This window comes from Anser brachyrhynchus, assembly GCF_964034855.1.
Source record: "Anser brachyrhynchus genome assembly, chromosome: 2".
NCBI lineage: Eukaryota > Metazoa > Chordata > Aves > Anseriformes > Anatidae > Anser > Anser brachyrhynchus.
Window position 1 is genome coordinate 35,520,303 of NC_137695.1, and position 15,677 is coordinate 35,535,979.

The 15,677-nt window shown below is 41.6% G+C and overlaps 1 long non-coding RNA gene across 1 annotated transcript in view; it reads left to right on the forward strand.

Annotated features, from left to right (window-relative positions):
* LOC308189006 overlaps positions 1 to 14,804 on the forward strand; it is a 70,529-nt gene extending 55,725 nt beyond the window's left edge. Inside the window, exons 2-3 of the long non-coding RNA XR_013945941.1 lie at positions 3,863 to 3,928; positions 13,479 to 14,804. This is a non-coding gene — a long non-coding RNA (uncharacterized lncRNA). The remainder of the gene's footprint in view (positions 1 to 3,862; positions 3,929 to 13,478) is intronic.
* The last annotated feature ends 873 nt before the right edge of the window (positions 14,805 to 15,677 follow it).

The window sequence follows — 15,677 nt, forward strand, 5'->3', positions numbered from 1 at the left end:
ACAGGCAGGGATACTTTGTACAGCACTTCCCAAACCAGGTGACTTTATCTTGTAATACATCTTTGCAGTCATTCATTTCCTACCTTCTCTTGATGTGAATCAGAAAATAGTTTTATTTGGTAAGAAATCAAACAAATTGCTCCAAGCAAGCAAAAAATGGTCCCACATCCCAAAGAGCAGGTGTACATTTCCATAATGGCTGCAAAATTCAGAAAGGCTGTGGCACTTTGTTGCACGTGTCTTGGAATGGAATTAGTAATCTCCGAGTGCTTTGTCCTAGTGATTGAAATAAATTACTTGCTTAAATTGCTAAGCAAGATGACCCATCTGTTGGCCCATGCTTGTTCAGATTCTCAGTGGGTTTATTATTCCAAATAATGACTGCCATATGCAACAGTAAACAGTTCTCTTAAAATTGACTGAAAGATCCTGTGCTACTTTTGAAGGCAATTTACAAAAGTTATTCATGTTCCCCTCAAGAATCTGCCAATCAACTCAACTTTTAGAAAGTGATCCTGACTGGTTTACCCTGAAGGATCTATTGCACTGCTTTTCTGGGAAGGCAGAGATAAAACTATAGCAGGAGTATGGGTTGGATCCGATTTGTTTTTCATGAGTGGGTAAGAATTAAAATTAGGAATCACACATCTCTGCAGCCCCAAACAGACATGTCCCAATTTATACATTTATTTGCATCTCCAGAGCATGTATCATATAATGAAGTTGTAGGAGTAGTCAGTATCTTTAGGCACGTTTTGCAGAGTATATCTAAGCTGACACAGCAGCCACAGCAATGATCCCCAAAACACCAAAGAAAGAAAAAGATTTTCCCCATCTAAATTCACTTTCCTCTTCAGAAAAGGCTCAAATGACTCGCTGGACTCTGTGACATGGACAACAAATTCTGCCTTTGTCGGAGCCAGGAAGGCAGAAAACCCCATGGGTGAGGGCTGTCCCTGAGCACATAGTCCCAGAGGTCCCAGGAGGCACGAACAAGGAGGCTGGCAACACAAGCACCTCTGTGGGTGTCCAGGTCTGGAGCAGAAATCAAGGGTAAAGGCAGAACCTGAGTCAGCATGGAGATGTACCGCTTGCTGTCAGCATGCCCAGATCGTGACACGGAAATTTGCCTACATAAGGGAGCAGGTTCCAGTGTAGCTACAGATGAGTATCAGCCTACGCAGGAGATGAGTACCATCAGGTTATTCCCTGGGAAGCTTCTTCTACCTCTTGGTAACTTATTAAGTCAGTGAGACCAAATGAAACTACATTTAGCATCAAAAACTCTGTGCGCCTTACAGGTTAAAACATGTGTCTGTATGTTGCATTTAATCACTTCAATTTGCTTTATTGGTCTCTATTGTTCTTTTTCTGTTAAATCCTGCTGGTTCCTACCCTCTAACCTTACCCTATTAGGGAAGGTTTGAAAGCCAGGCTTCCCCAAACACTCCTCACCTCAGATACGTCTACTTAATAAATAAATAAGTGGCAAGGCTCCTTTTTGTAACTTCCTTTGCATCTAATTTAGACCATGCTCATTTCATCCACAGGCTGAACACATGTTCTTTTCATGCAAGGCCCATAAACCATGTTAAGACCACAGAGCATCCATGATTTGTTCATGATGTTAGCAGTGACTCACCATGGCCAGATTGCAGATGTTAAATTGCTGATGAATGGCCCAAATCCAGCACGTGATATTCAGCTGAGGTATTAATCATGTGTGGAAAGATCTTTCTTCTTTCTTTTGGTCCCTGTGAATAATGAAACCTCTAATACAGTATATTGTACTTTACAAGCTCAGTGAAATGAACTCCTTTCTAAAAACAGAAAAGGATAATACTATTAAAGCAGCCGAATGCTGTATATGACAAGATGACATATTAGGACTTTCTGACTACTTAAATGAATACATTTGTTTTTTGTTGATTTATGCCGGTGGGATGGGCCTTTCTTTAAAAAGCTCTTTCCCATGAAAAGAAGTTTTCTTGTTTCCTTCCTTCTTTGTTGGAAACAGCTAACCTGTTTCATCCAATAATGGCTTGATAGAAAATTGTTCATGAAAGGAGGAGGGAAGAAAGACTAAGTGCAAACTTGAATAAGAAAAAACACATCTGGAGTTGGAAATAATGTTTTCCGTGGGCAAGCTGGCAGAGGTCTACCATCTTTTGAGGTACTTAATGAGCATCAAGTGCGGGAACCATCCACACTATTTTGTAGGTTTCCTTTCCCTTTTTCTTTTCCATTTCCTTTTCCTTTCACTTTCCATTTTCCTTTTCCTCTTGTTCTTACACAAGTATTTTCATTGGTAAGACGACAGCAAGTTGTCCAGGGCAGTATACATTAACTGCCTATGGTAAGAGTACTTAGTATCATTGTCCTTTCTTAGTTTTCTTCTGTTGTAATGTCCAGATGATCTGATGTCCAATCCCACATGACTTCAGGAAGAGTTTTTCCGTACACTTATGTGCATTGAACAGCTGTTTTCTTTAGTAACACATTCTGCACTGGTTTTCTGCCAAGTCACGCTGCACTGATAATGAGGAAATATTTATGGACAAAAAAAAAAAAGAAAAAAAACACTATCTTAAAGCACACCGAAGAGAAAAAAAAAATCAAGTAAAGACCCCTGTGAAAATGGAGATACTACATGCTAAAACAAGAAATCCCTCTTCCACTCCAGACACAAAACACTTGTTTGTAGAAAAGACAAGACAACAAATGTCCATGTGAACACTCTGTGGAAGAAAGATATGTGATAGCCTGACTAATTTGCTCGGCTTCTTAGGTTGTGCTGAATTCTGCATTTCCTCAGCTAACTTCACTCACATACCAGGTTAGTGCAGTGACAGTTATTTCAGGGAGCTCTAGCATGTGTACATTTTTTGACCTCTCCAAAATCGCATGGGGACACACCAAAACAGGTATTTGAGCTCAGGTCTCCTAAGTTTGCCACTGTGGTAAGCACATTTCACTTTTAGTCACTGAAGGAGGTAACTAAGTTAAACCACAGGTGGAAAAAATAATACCATTTTTTGTTGAAAATTTTTCAAAATGGCAAATGATGACAATTCTAACCTGCTATGTTCAACCTGCCCTTTCCAGTCCATGGCAGGACTTACATCCTCCCAGACCTTGTTTCAGGAATTTTTTTTTAATCAGAGAAGTATATGAGCATGTGCATGCATGAGTACAGTGTGAATACCCGATTAGAGCTGAACATTTTGTTGAGTTCTTTCCTGAACCAGGGTGAAGAAGAAAGGCACGGAATGGATGTCAGGCTGCTTCTCACACTGATCAACACCTTTACTGACAAACTTAGAAGTGGTGAAGGATCCGGAGTCTACCCAGCTCCACAAAGCATGCAAGGCTTGAAATAAGCTTACTTTTTTCTGATGTGTTGTATTTATCACAGTGGAATTAATGGTGCGCTTTTTGACAGTTCACTTAGCTGAATTAATCTAGCCAGAAGCACAGGAAAATTGTTTTGCATGTAAAGAGCCTAGAATTGACATTTTCCCACCTTTCACTCTAAAAACAACGGTGTCTAAATCTGCTTTCTGTAGCTCGGGTTTTGCTTTCAAGCAGTGCTGATGTTGTGCAGGAGAAGTGCTCTTTCATGCAATGGATCACTGCCAGGAGGACAGACGAGGAAAGCTGTCACCAGGCTTTTTACTTTTAGATTCAGTCATGTCTCCTCTGATGTCTGTTTTTTTTTTTTTTTTTAATGGATTTCTCATCAATATTCATACTCATAACCTCCTTTGGCTTAGTGGGAGTAGAGAACCACTTCTTCTCCACCATACTGTTTTGTCTTTTGCTTAATGACTTGTTTCTCCTGGTAACCTATTTGCTTTTGCAGGTACAAGCTCACAAAATCCCATTAACTGAAAATATCATTGGAAGCAAACATCTGCCTGCAAAGAAGGTAAGTGAAGATACATGTAAACTTACATAACTTGGTGCAAGATAGCACTATATACTGGGTCCCCAGGTGTGGCCACATGCTTCAGACTAAAGTACGAAATTCCAAAGCCAAAGTGTCTCACTCTTCTTAGGCTCTTCTTATGGTGTGACCAAAGACAATAATGTATCAAAAATACATATATATATATATATATATATATATATACATATATTCATATATATATATATATATCAGAGGCTGGGGTAACAATAAGTTAAAAACAAAAAAAAGGAAAAATAGAGGCTTGGAAGTATTTTCCTATGCTTCTAAAAAAACCTACCATAACACAAATCATTCAGTATGCCATGCTCCTCAATACAACAAAAGTGGATGGCTTTGATGCGGCCACAATTGTCCCTTCAGAAGGAAAATTCAGAAGTGAAGCAATGGGTTGTGGGATCGTTCAGCTTCAAGGCTAATGGAAATTTCTGGTAATGGTATCATGGATAAGTAGGGTCAGTCTCTGGGCTGTCATAGGCAGCAGGAATGACATTCTGTTGGCTGTAGATGCAGGGGGGAAGAAAACACCTGGGAGCATATTTGGCTTCAAGGCCGCTGCTATTTTGGAAGATGTGGACTTACTTTTGCAGGGACTGGGAAAGGAAGTAATTAATATAGGCTTATGTGCAAGAACTGAGGATAGCACTGCAAGTCTCTCCTGATAGCCACGGCTAGCTATAAATACTTCCACACCCTGTGTGCCATAGCGTGAGATAACCGATATGTTCAGACAGGGATGTAAAGAATGGGGTGGGAACTGGAAACTCCGTGTTGGGCGCCAAGACAATTTTCTTAAGAAAGGAAATCTGAAACCGGCAGAGGGTGGAATGTACCACATGTGGAGGGCTTTGGCCTGCACACCTCTTACACCCACTTCAGTCCTCAAGACAACATTTAGAGGGGGTTCGAACAGAGCACAAACCAGCATGGGGTCAGTATCACCATAGTTAAATTAATCACTACTGCATTAAAAGCAGTGACTGGGGAAATATAATAATAGTTGGGCCATGTGAAGCAGCTGCAAAGTTTCCTAGCAACTTTAATAATGACCCTTCAACCCTTTCTCATTACTCATATGATTAATACTTATTCATGTGAATAGTCTCATTGATTTAAGTCATTCTACTTCTGTGAGTAAGGACTTCAGAATCAGACAGAGAAATATATAATTATACTCCTTCTCCGTTATTTCAAATCCAAATTTAGTTAAGTGCAGTGATTAACTCAGTAGACTTTGCCCCATAGAAGCTTTCCAGGAACTACTCTTTAACTAAGGGATCTACCTTAACAGTATCAACAACAATAGCATAATCTGCCTCTCTGGTCGCACCTGTATCAATGATGTTGTCTGAATATATTTTAAAGACAGATGTTTATAAGCAATCTTTAAAATCAGTCTTAAATCAGCTCATGAAAAGTAAAGAAAAAAATAGGAAAAATATGAAAGACACTAAAAACAGAATGTCTTGTTAAAGTTTCAATTAAAAAACATTTTTTCTCAAATACATTCACTTGTTGAGAACTGCCATTATATTATGACATTTTTCAAACAATTTTCACAATTCCATTAAGCAGTTATCAATAGTTAAGTTCCTATTTTTCCCTGGAAGGCCAATATAATACCATTCTGCTCAGTGTGGTCTGCGTTTTTGACATATGCAACAAGCCCCGAACACTTTCTCAGTATCATCATTCATTAGAAATCTCTAACCTGTCTCTTGTTCCATCGCTAAGTAACTTTCATCTGTCTTTTTCAACACATTTTCTTCAACTCCTTATGAATCACCTTGCTGTTGTCTTAGAGAAGATCCCCTTTATTAGAAGGATCTGCTTCCCTGGATGGGTGGGGGAAGCTAGAAGAATACTGTTCTTGTGCTAATGACTTCATACAGGTTTTCATTGCAGGTATCATAATCCATATTTCAATTAAGACTCTGAGGTATTTTTTCAAGTGACACATACTGTGGACTTCTCTCAGCTTTTATCAAATGCTCCATTAGGTGCCTGCCATTAACACCTCTCCATCAGGTTTGCATTAGGTATACAAAGCACATCTCTGCAGTTAAAAATCATCTCACTGTTCTAGGCAGAGTGCTGGACAGACCCAAACTGGCAATGGAAGTAAATGATTTATGGTCCATTTCAGACAACATTTCAGCTTCAATAAATAAGAACATGAACTTCTTTGCACCACCAGGCTAAGCCCGTTGCCTTATTCTCTGCCTCTGTGTTAGCACTGTATTTTAGAGGTGGCAAGTGGCATTTTTTTCTTTACTGTTGTGTCAGACAAGTTGCTTGTCTCCAGGTTTACAACACATTTGGAAGAAAACTGAACAAACACACACATTGGGAGCAGCTATGGATAATTTAGCTTCCAATAACCAATATTGTACCGCAACTCTGGAACTTTTCATTACCTCCTCCATTTCTCAAACTCAACCAATGTGCATTTCCCATGTCCTTCGGACTTCTTTGCACACTCGTGCTCATACATGAATGACTTTCATGTCACTAGGGGCCTTCATATGCTTTTCATTTGATACAGAACAACTAATACTTGTTGCTTTTTTTTATCCAAGCACTTCTGGCCTTCTTCTGGTCTGCCCCAAGTCAAAACATCATCTATGTAAAACACTCTTGCTGTATGACATGCATTACATTCTCAGCATAACACCTCAGGCACCCCAAAAGCCCTTCACAGAAATTGCATCTGCCAAGAGGTGTGTTAAATTTGCATAAACAAATGTTCCCAATTTTAACGTAAGGTGTACCCATCCAATTGTATCGTTCAAACAGAAATTGTGTAATTCAAAGGTGAAACACTGGGTCAGTGCAGTATAAAGCACCCATATGGAAAGGCCTGAGTTCAAAATAAACCTAAAGAGAAGATAACCTTAAGTGCACTAAACCAAACTTAAACCCTGAACATCAGCCGTTTCAACACAGACCCACACAGATCTGCAAATCAGAGGGGTGTGTATTTTAACACTAGCTGTGAAATCTACAAACAACACAGGAAGAGCTGGGGTTTGATCCAACCATTACCTGAAATAGAGGCTGTAAAATCACTCAATCCCTCTCTCCTCATGGGAGTAGAAACGCACCTTGCTATAGCTCATGATAAACTGGCAGAGACAGTCCTTAACCTCTTGGAAATCTGTCTTCTGTCTCACCATGGACTGTGTGCTTGATGACCTCCCTCCCGGCAGGTATTACTTCTTCACCTAGTGAGGAGCATTTTTTTTTTCCTCTGGCATTTACACAGATTTTCTCTTTTCCTATTATTTACTAAAACATAATTCACAAAGTCTGTTAGTGGAGACAAATCCTATAGACCAGTGCTTCTTTCAGTGCTAATCCTTGTTTCTAGCATTGTGTTGCCTTAAATATTACTGTACACCTCAAAACTGGTTCATGCTCTGACTGTTTTTAGGTCAGCTGCTCTTAGCTCTTCAGCTTTCTGAGAGAGGTTTTTCAGCTGTTTCCTGTATTTCTACGGCATTATGGTTCTTGGCTTTTCCTGTCCTCCCCTCAGGTCATTGACCTTAATTTGTTTTTCACTTTGATATCTCATGATATTCCAAAACCTTTGCTTCTCAAGTCCTACCACAACTGTCTCAGTGTAAAAACACACCCAGTTCTGCTGTTGTTCCTTCTCCACCAACTTCGAGGGTCCAAAAATTTCATCCATTTAAAGATGCACTTCCCAGTGCTGCACTCTCCCAACACAACTGAGATTGCTCCTATAGTTCTGCTCTTTTGGTCTCCCTTAGCTGCCAAAGCACTCATTTACTTCAATCCAGAGGTTCATTTATTCAATGAAAGAGTAATAGTGAGCTCTTCTGACAGAAAGTCCTTCTACTTCCTTCTTTCTACAAAACTAGTAATAAATAAAGCCAAAATTTGACATTTTCAATTTGCATGTTCAACTTTTCTCCCAGCTCCTCCTGACTTGGAGCAGGTTGGAGCAGAGCCAGACAGATGTGACGATGTAGTTCATCTGGGAAGGGAGACCAGAGTGTAATTTGGCAATTCTTTGGGGAGGAAAAGGCATGCCAAAGGGAGCCAAGCCTCTGAAGAAGTAAAATGTACATCGCTCACCTCCTCTCCCACTATTCCAGAAGTAAAGTGATATACCTTTATTAATATTTATTGCCACTGAGCAGCACACAATAGCTCATAGAGATTACTGGCACCAGAAGAAAGGAAGTGAGCAAGGAGAAGAGGATGGGCAAGAGGGATGGGTGCAGTTAAATAAGCTGTCCCAGCCAGCGATGACAGTGATTTGGCTAACCGCTCTGAAAAGGTGCTATGACCTAAAAAAAAAAAACAGACCTTGTGCTGAGAATGGGCTCTCAGCTGAAGATTTCCAGTGCAAGAAAGTCATAATGACAAATAAACCAGGCTGACTGTGAAATGGACGGTGTCACGGTTACTTTCAGCCAGATACACAAAGCAGCTTTCAGGGCAAGGGGAGCTCAGAGGTGTTCGTGAAGCCCTTGGAGGAGGGATAATCATAGCACAGGTCCCGATCCCATGTGACCAACACATGCACCCCACCTCTGGAGCTCTGCCTGGGGCCGAGCACAGCACAGTGGGGCGAATCCTGCCCCTGCAGTGAGCCTGGCGGAGGGCATGGTCCCTGCCCACCACCTGCATGCACTGCAGCCATGTCCCCAGCACAGGAGCACAACAGCGGTGGGAGAACTTCAGGGGGGCACCAAAACCTGTCCCAAAACAGTGCAAGGCACCGTCAGGTGGTTTCAGTCCTCACAGCCAACAATGGAGCCTAAGGCCGTCAGAAACACTTGCCTATAAGCTTACATATTTCACTCTAGCAAATCCAGTGACAGGTCCCCTCCCATGAACTGAGCTCTGGATTTATCAGGAGCAGACATCTGTGGCCACCGTCTACTGGGACCACCCATCAGCAGCAGAAAATGCCTCCATGCACACAGCGAAAATCGGGAGGTCGGGGGTCACTTGCTTCTACCAGTTGACTAAAAGTATCTTTATACAGCCTGAATGGAAGGTCATTTTAAGATACTGTGCAATTCACTGGCAGGGCACGGCTCAGCACAGGACAAAGGCAGCAGAAGGGATCAGCCACATTCCAGCCCTGCTCTGACTTCAGAAGTCACTGAGTTTGCTATGATAACAATTTAAAACACCAGCCCCTTATCAATCACACATTGGATTACAGACAGAAATGCAAGCACAGATATTTTCCCCCTTCCAAAAATAGTTCCTTTTTTTTTTTTCTTTCTTTTTAGAAAATGAAATATGAGGGAAAAGACCATTTTGTGTTTCTGCAGGCTTTACATCTTTCTGACTCAGGAGAAACTGGTAGCAGCTGGTTTAATTTCCTCAGTTTCCAGTGTCAAAGGTTCAAGCACAGTTGTAGATGGTCGTTGTGAGTGAAATGTTCTCCTGCTCTTTGGATCAAAAAATTTTAAACAAAGTCAGATGATCCACTTTCAGTGTGCTGGGAAAGCCTGGGTGAACTCTTTATGGATACATTTCTCCTCATATTTACAAGCACTGCTCTGCAAAATGTTCTCTACAGGGAAATATCTGTCTTTCAAGTGGCCATCCTATCTGCATCTTTCAGTTAACCCTTTCTACCCAGTCCAAAGAAGACTTATCCCTTGTCAAAACTCCAGGAAATCCTGTTAAAAAAAAACTAGGATGGATCTACATTTCTTTTACTCCCAAATCTTTTTCCTCGCCAAATAAAGACTGAATAAAAGTAGAGAAAAAAATATATCAGAAGAGGGAGACAGCAGTCAATGAATTAGGCAGGAAAAGCAGTGAGAAAGGAGAAAAAAATCATCACAGGGAAAAACAGATGCCAAGTGTAGACCTATTGGTCTGGGCAATGAAGACTTACAAGGGAATCTGCTCATAAAGATAGTCTCTGACAGCCCAGAAATGTCTCCCAACAGCAGCTGTCAGGAGTGGGAGGACAAGCCCTATTCCACTCCTCCTAAAGATATGATAGTTTCCTATTGTAGGTGCTAATTATTATTTCCTTTCTAGGACTGAGGAAGGCTTTTAAATTTTTCCAATCCATCAGGAAAATAGGCTGTGACAAGATATATATATATTTGGCAAGATGGAACAGTATAGGGCTCTCTTCATCATGGCTGAGAGGCAAAATAGAAAACAAGTGTTAGTGGAAAATCGTTTTGTTTCCAGCATGAGGGTGCACCTGGTTATCCACATTGGGGGTTTCAGGCGGTGGGACCACAGGGTGTGCGAACATGAGAAATATGATAAGCTGCATTTCTAGAAGCCTTCAGATATAGGAAAGGCTCTTGGGTCTCCACTGTGTGCATCGAGTGCTAAGGTTCATGGTTTTGTTCAGTTGTGCACCAAGGGTGGAAACCAACACCAGTCACTGGGGGAGCCTTTTCACTTCAGCAGGTGAAGGTGCTGACTCCACTTCCTGCAGGCATGCCAGACCTTATTTTGCTTACTAAAGAGGATGGCACTTAAATTAAAACTTGTGTAACCATATGTTTCAAAACTGCGGGTCATATTTTATACAGAAATGACTGTGACAGGCTGTATATTTGTGCTGATTTGCTGCATTTCCACGGTGCACTGCTGAATAAAGCTATCAAACTTTACCCCATTTTTAAGTTAAAAAAATAACCAACAATCCTATATGTCAGAAAGATTCCTTACGTGAACTAGATATGACAGTAAAGAAAAGACATGGCTTCCATATTAATGATATTTTCTGTAATGTTGAGGGATTGATTTATAATGTGTGATTGTGTGCACTTAAACCTCCATTTAACCTCACAGCACATTGTTTGAACTATATATTTCACTTGTGCTAGAAGCCTTGGGCCTTGAACAATGTGTAACTCAATACAGCAGAACAAATCAAACAAGAGAGTGAGCCAAATCGCAGTGTATTCTGCCATCATTTATAGTATGGGGTCCTACCACAACATACTGGGTTCAGCAGTTATGTCCAGATGAAACACAGAAAACCAAAATGTCAGTTTTGATGGCCAACACCAGTCAACGTGGAGCTGAGAGTTGCTGCTATGAAAGCAAGGCTCTGTCACTGGGACCCACATCTCCAGGCTGGCAAGGTCAACCCTGGTAAATCTCAGGGGAAAATGCTGAAGTGAAATCCACGTGGGACAAAGGGCTACCTGAAACCCAGGAAAAGTATGTTGTTTGCAAGGAGGCATGAGGGGCATGTGGAGCAGGAGAAAAGGAAGGAAAGCTCAACAAAGAAGCTTGCAGGAATCTGGGAGCGAGAGCCAGAGCTCCGGTGTCCCAGGAATGAAGGCAGAGGCAGCAAGATAGGGCTGGTACAGCCTCAGGGTCAGGTCTGAAGCAGCCTGAAGGTTCATTGGACAGATGGTTTCACAATGTGTCCATGAGCCATCAGGAGGAGGCAGAGGGGGACTTCCTTAACCCCATGACAAGAGCCACATCCAGATACCATGCCCCGCAGCTGTCCCAGGGATGGTGTATGGAGGAATGACTCCGTTTGTAACGCAGCTGGGACCTTCACATCTCCTTGTGGTCATGCAAATGCTCAAGACACAGCTCCCAGCTATACTGCAAGAAGAAATAACGTCTTAATCACAGTGTGGAGCAGAGGCAAAACCACGCTGTTAACACAATTCTCAGATTACTGACACCTCACTTTAGGTGTAGCCCAAATGGCAGCCACTGGGGTATTTAGCAAATCCCTGGGCTTTAGCTGTAGTCTGCAGACTGCTGGGCATCCGCAGCGCAAAGCTAAGGAATCCACAAGAAGTACCTAGGAAATCAAGCCCTACTGTCTTAAAGAATAAATTAGCTGTGTCACTTCCTGTGTCAAATTCACATCTTCGTGCAATCCTGTTCTGCCAGTTTCCTCTCAGTACTTCTGGGTTTGAGGCTGTCCCACAACTTTTCCCTTTTAGGTGAAGAGAAGAGTTCATCCCCTGCCCTCACACCTAGAGCACCTAAACCCTCGGGTTTGCTACCACAACAAAAAGCAGTCATGGAGACTCAAACAAGACCGAGGAAATTTTTAGAATAAAAAGAGCATCCAATGTTTTATTAAATATCTTTTACAGGAGTGTTTTTAGGGAGAACATAAAACCTTTTAATTCAAGTCATACACTAACTATCAAATAACAGAGAGAAGCTCAACCAGAATAACTTATTTGTCTGTTCCAATACCATGTTTCTACCACCCTTTACCACAAGAGCTGGTGTGACCATGGTCACTCCAACTCTGAATGAGACTTTTATTCCATATCGTAAGTCAGATATTCCTTAGTGACAGAGCAGAGTCAATGCCTGAACGGGACCAGCATTTACAAGCTATCAACCCACTTTTTTGAGAGGTGGCCCACTAAATCTTCCAGCTCCTGCCCCACCGAAATAAGGCAAAGACCTTGGGTGTCTGATACCAAGACAGCATCTACACCATCACCAGCTGTGATTTGTTCTCTTCTCACTACCAAATAACAGAAAAACACGTCCTTTAGAAAGACAGTTTTGACTGAAGTTCATATAATCCCACGTCAGGTGAAGTTTCTTTGGCAACATCTGGCAGTGTTGCAGAATCTCTACACTCCACTGAGATTTAGAAGAACATATGGTTTCTGCTACAGCAAAACAAATCACTTTGTGAACAAAAAGCTCTGAAAAGGAGTGGGAAAAGGAAGATGAAAGTTTCAAGTCTGTTTGTAAATTATGCATTATCCGTGCCTGTAATGCCCAGAGGAGTCATAAATTTAGAGGTTTCAACAGAAAAGCCTATAGCTGACACCTTACATTCGTAAAACTCATTACTATCCCAGGAGTGAAAATGAAGGGGAAGAAAAGTGAATAAATAATTGAGAAGATAAGAATGTTTCATCATTTCCTTTTGCTCATTTTCAGCTTTTCAATGTAATTTCAAGACCAATATAGGATTCACATTAGCTGTGGTCTTAAATATGAAAAGTAACCAGAATCTTTCTAGCGCCTTTGATTGCACAACACAAAACAATTCAGTTAATCTCACAAGTACAGATGGCCAAAATGGGAAGCTCAAATATAAGATGTTTTCACTTTCAACATTCAGTTCTGCATCTGCCAGGCATATCAATTCTGTAAACTGGATCCAAAGCCAACCTGGGCTCTCACTTTATTTTTGGTACAGCTGAAATCTCACAAGAACTCTTCTGCTGGCTGAGAAAGCAGACATTGGCCTTTAGGAAATTTTTAGAATATTTTGGATGATCTGGAGGCTGTATAGTATTTTAAAACTTTGTTTGTAGTCTGAGCCTTTTTATAAATTCCTTTTATTCTTTTTCACCTCTTTGGCCTTTCTATATATTAGCCAAAATCTGTAGAAGGATTATTCGTAGAAGCCCATGTGACATAGGACTCAATTTACACAAGTAAAACAGACGAATGAGTAAGTGAGTCACACAGAGCAATTTTGTCCAAATATTAGATGTGAATAACTGAAAACTATGCTTTTTGTCACCCTTTCTTGCAGGAACATCTGTGTCTAACATCGCAGTGTTGAACTTTTCTGCTTTTTCCTCACTTCACTTTAAGGCATATGTGAAATGTCAAGAAATAGATGCATCATCTGCCTTATGAATAGATGCAAAGATGTCTCTTCCTATGGATAGACGAAATAGATGCCTCTTTACCTCCCTTTTCCCTCCAGCACAAAAAACACAGAAGGAGAGGGAACAGAAGGGAAATAATAAAAAATAAATTAAAAAAAAAAAAAGAAAAAAACCACAGCTTCTTTCTTTACTGTGAGAAGTCACCATTTTTAACTCAGTTTTGCAATTGAAGGGAAGCCCAGGGGCTCACGGCTGCCTTCCAACCCCTGCCAGGCAGGCTGAGGCTCACACATCGACCCTCACCTGAAGGAGGCCGAAGAACCACAGTTTGGCCAGCAAATGGCTCACAGATGCTTTTGAATAGCTGTAAAAACACCCTGCACAAATGAACAACATGACACTTAGGGCTGCTAGTATTCCTGCCAGTCAAAAGGAGTCCACAGGAAAGCCTTCTGAGTAGTTTTACAGACAGGAATGCCCCATGGAAAATTATACATAAACACGAGAGGTTGGCAATACAGTGCAGAGCAGTGTTCCCACATAACTTCGTTTAGATTGCACTGAGCTGGTATATTTTTGTATGTCTTGAAGAAAAACATCTTTCTCATTTGCAGAAGATAAATTTAAAACACCAGTGGTATGCCAGTGCCCAGGGCCTTTCATGCATCAGCTTTTACTATTCTAGTCCATGAGTCATAATTTAGGGCATTTATCCCATAGGAACTTGTATTCCCTGGGCTACTCATTCAGATTGGCAGGTTTTGCAAACCAGCATGTAGTCCATAAGAGGCTGAAATTAAAAAGGGAAAGGTGACAGTGCACAAAGAGAACCCCCTAGGAAAATAAACACCAGCAGTGGAAAGCTGTGTTTTTCAGGGCAAGAACGGGTCTTTGCAAAGGAAGAGTGACTTCATGAGCAGTAAGGAGTGGGGGAAGTGGCTGAATCCGTCCCTGCATGCTAGGAGTCAAACTTGAATCGTGCTCACAGTGCTGGCTGCCCAGTCCATGCTTACTCCCAATCTGTCCTTCTGAAGAGCCCAGGGGCTGGTCAAGTCCCGGAAAAAGTCAAGACCTGCCTGAGTGTTGCACCTGGTTAACCAGTGACCTGTGTCCCCAGGCCAAGGGCCTATACACCTTGCGTATTTTGTGTGTACCATAGCAAAAACAATTGTCTGCTGTAGGTTTAATCCCACAGGTGGAGGCATTTCCTTCACCAGAAGGGTTAGACCAGATGACCTCCACAGACCCCTTCCCATCTCAATCATTTTGTGATTCTGTGTTTCCCAGATTCCCTCTAAGCCCCCCCAAGGCCTGGTGGAAGCACAAACCATGCCAGGCCTTGGCTGCAAAACGCCTGCCTAGTGGTGCTGGCCGTGTCAGCTGCATCCTGCCTCGTCCTTTGTTGCTTTGATACCGCTGTCCTGTAAGGAAAGGGATCTGCAATGGGAACACAGAGCTGGCACTGCCCCTACTCTTTCACTCCACCAGTTCCTGGCAATGAGGTGTTGTGTAGTGTGATGGTCCCTTAAAAATGAATATTAACATCTTCACGCCATCAGTGGTCCTGGGCTGATCAAAAGGTATGTTCCACCAGCCAGTTATCTGCCTGTGATCTGAGGGCCCCTGGGAGACTCCAGGTCCAGGGAAGATGAAAGAAAATAAGTTCATAAATATTAGATAGTGATCTACAGATGTAACATTTTTTAAAGAGTTCACAGTTTTGCTGGAGGATGCCTAAGGAAGGCTACATTAATCATAAAAAGGTGGAAAATGACTCTGCTAGCTTTCAAAATACAAGATCATTGGTGCAGAAAACTGCATTTCTTTCTTTATAGAGGCATAGGTACATTATGGCATCATATAAACATCATGTTTAACAACAGATAGATGTATCCAGATGGCTACATCAATTCATAATAACAGCAGTTCCCAGGCAGCGTTGTTGTGGATTATTACCGAGTTCAAAGGTTCACAACGCATTTTGGACTTTGCCAGCAGAAGAAATTGCTTATTGCACAGGCACAGTCGAAGGATCCCACAAAATCCAGGACTGTTGTCTTTCCTGGCATGCTCTAAATGCTATTGAACAGCTCAGATTTTTTTTTTCCCCTCTGTGAAAC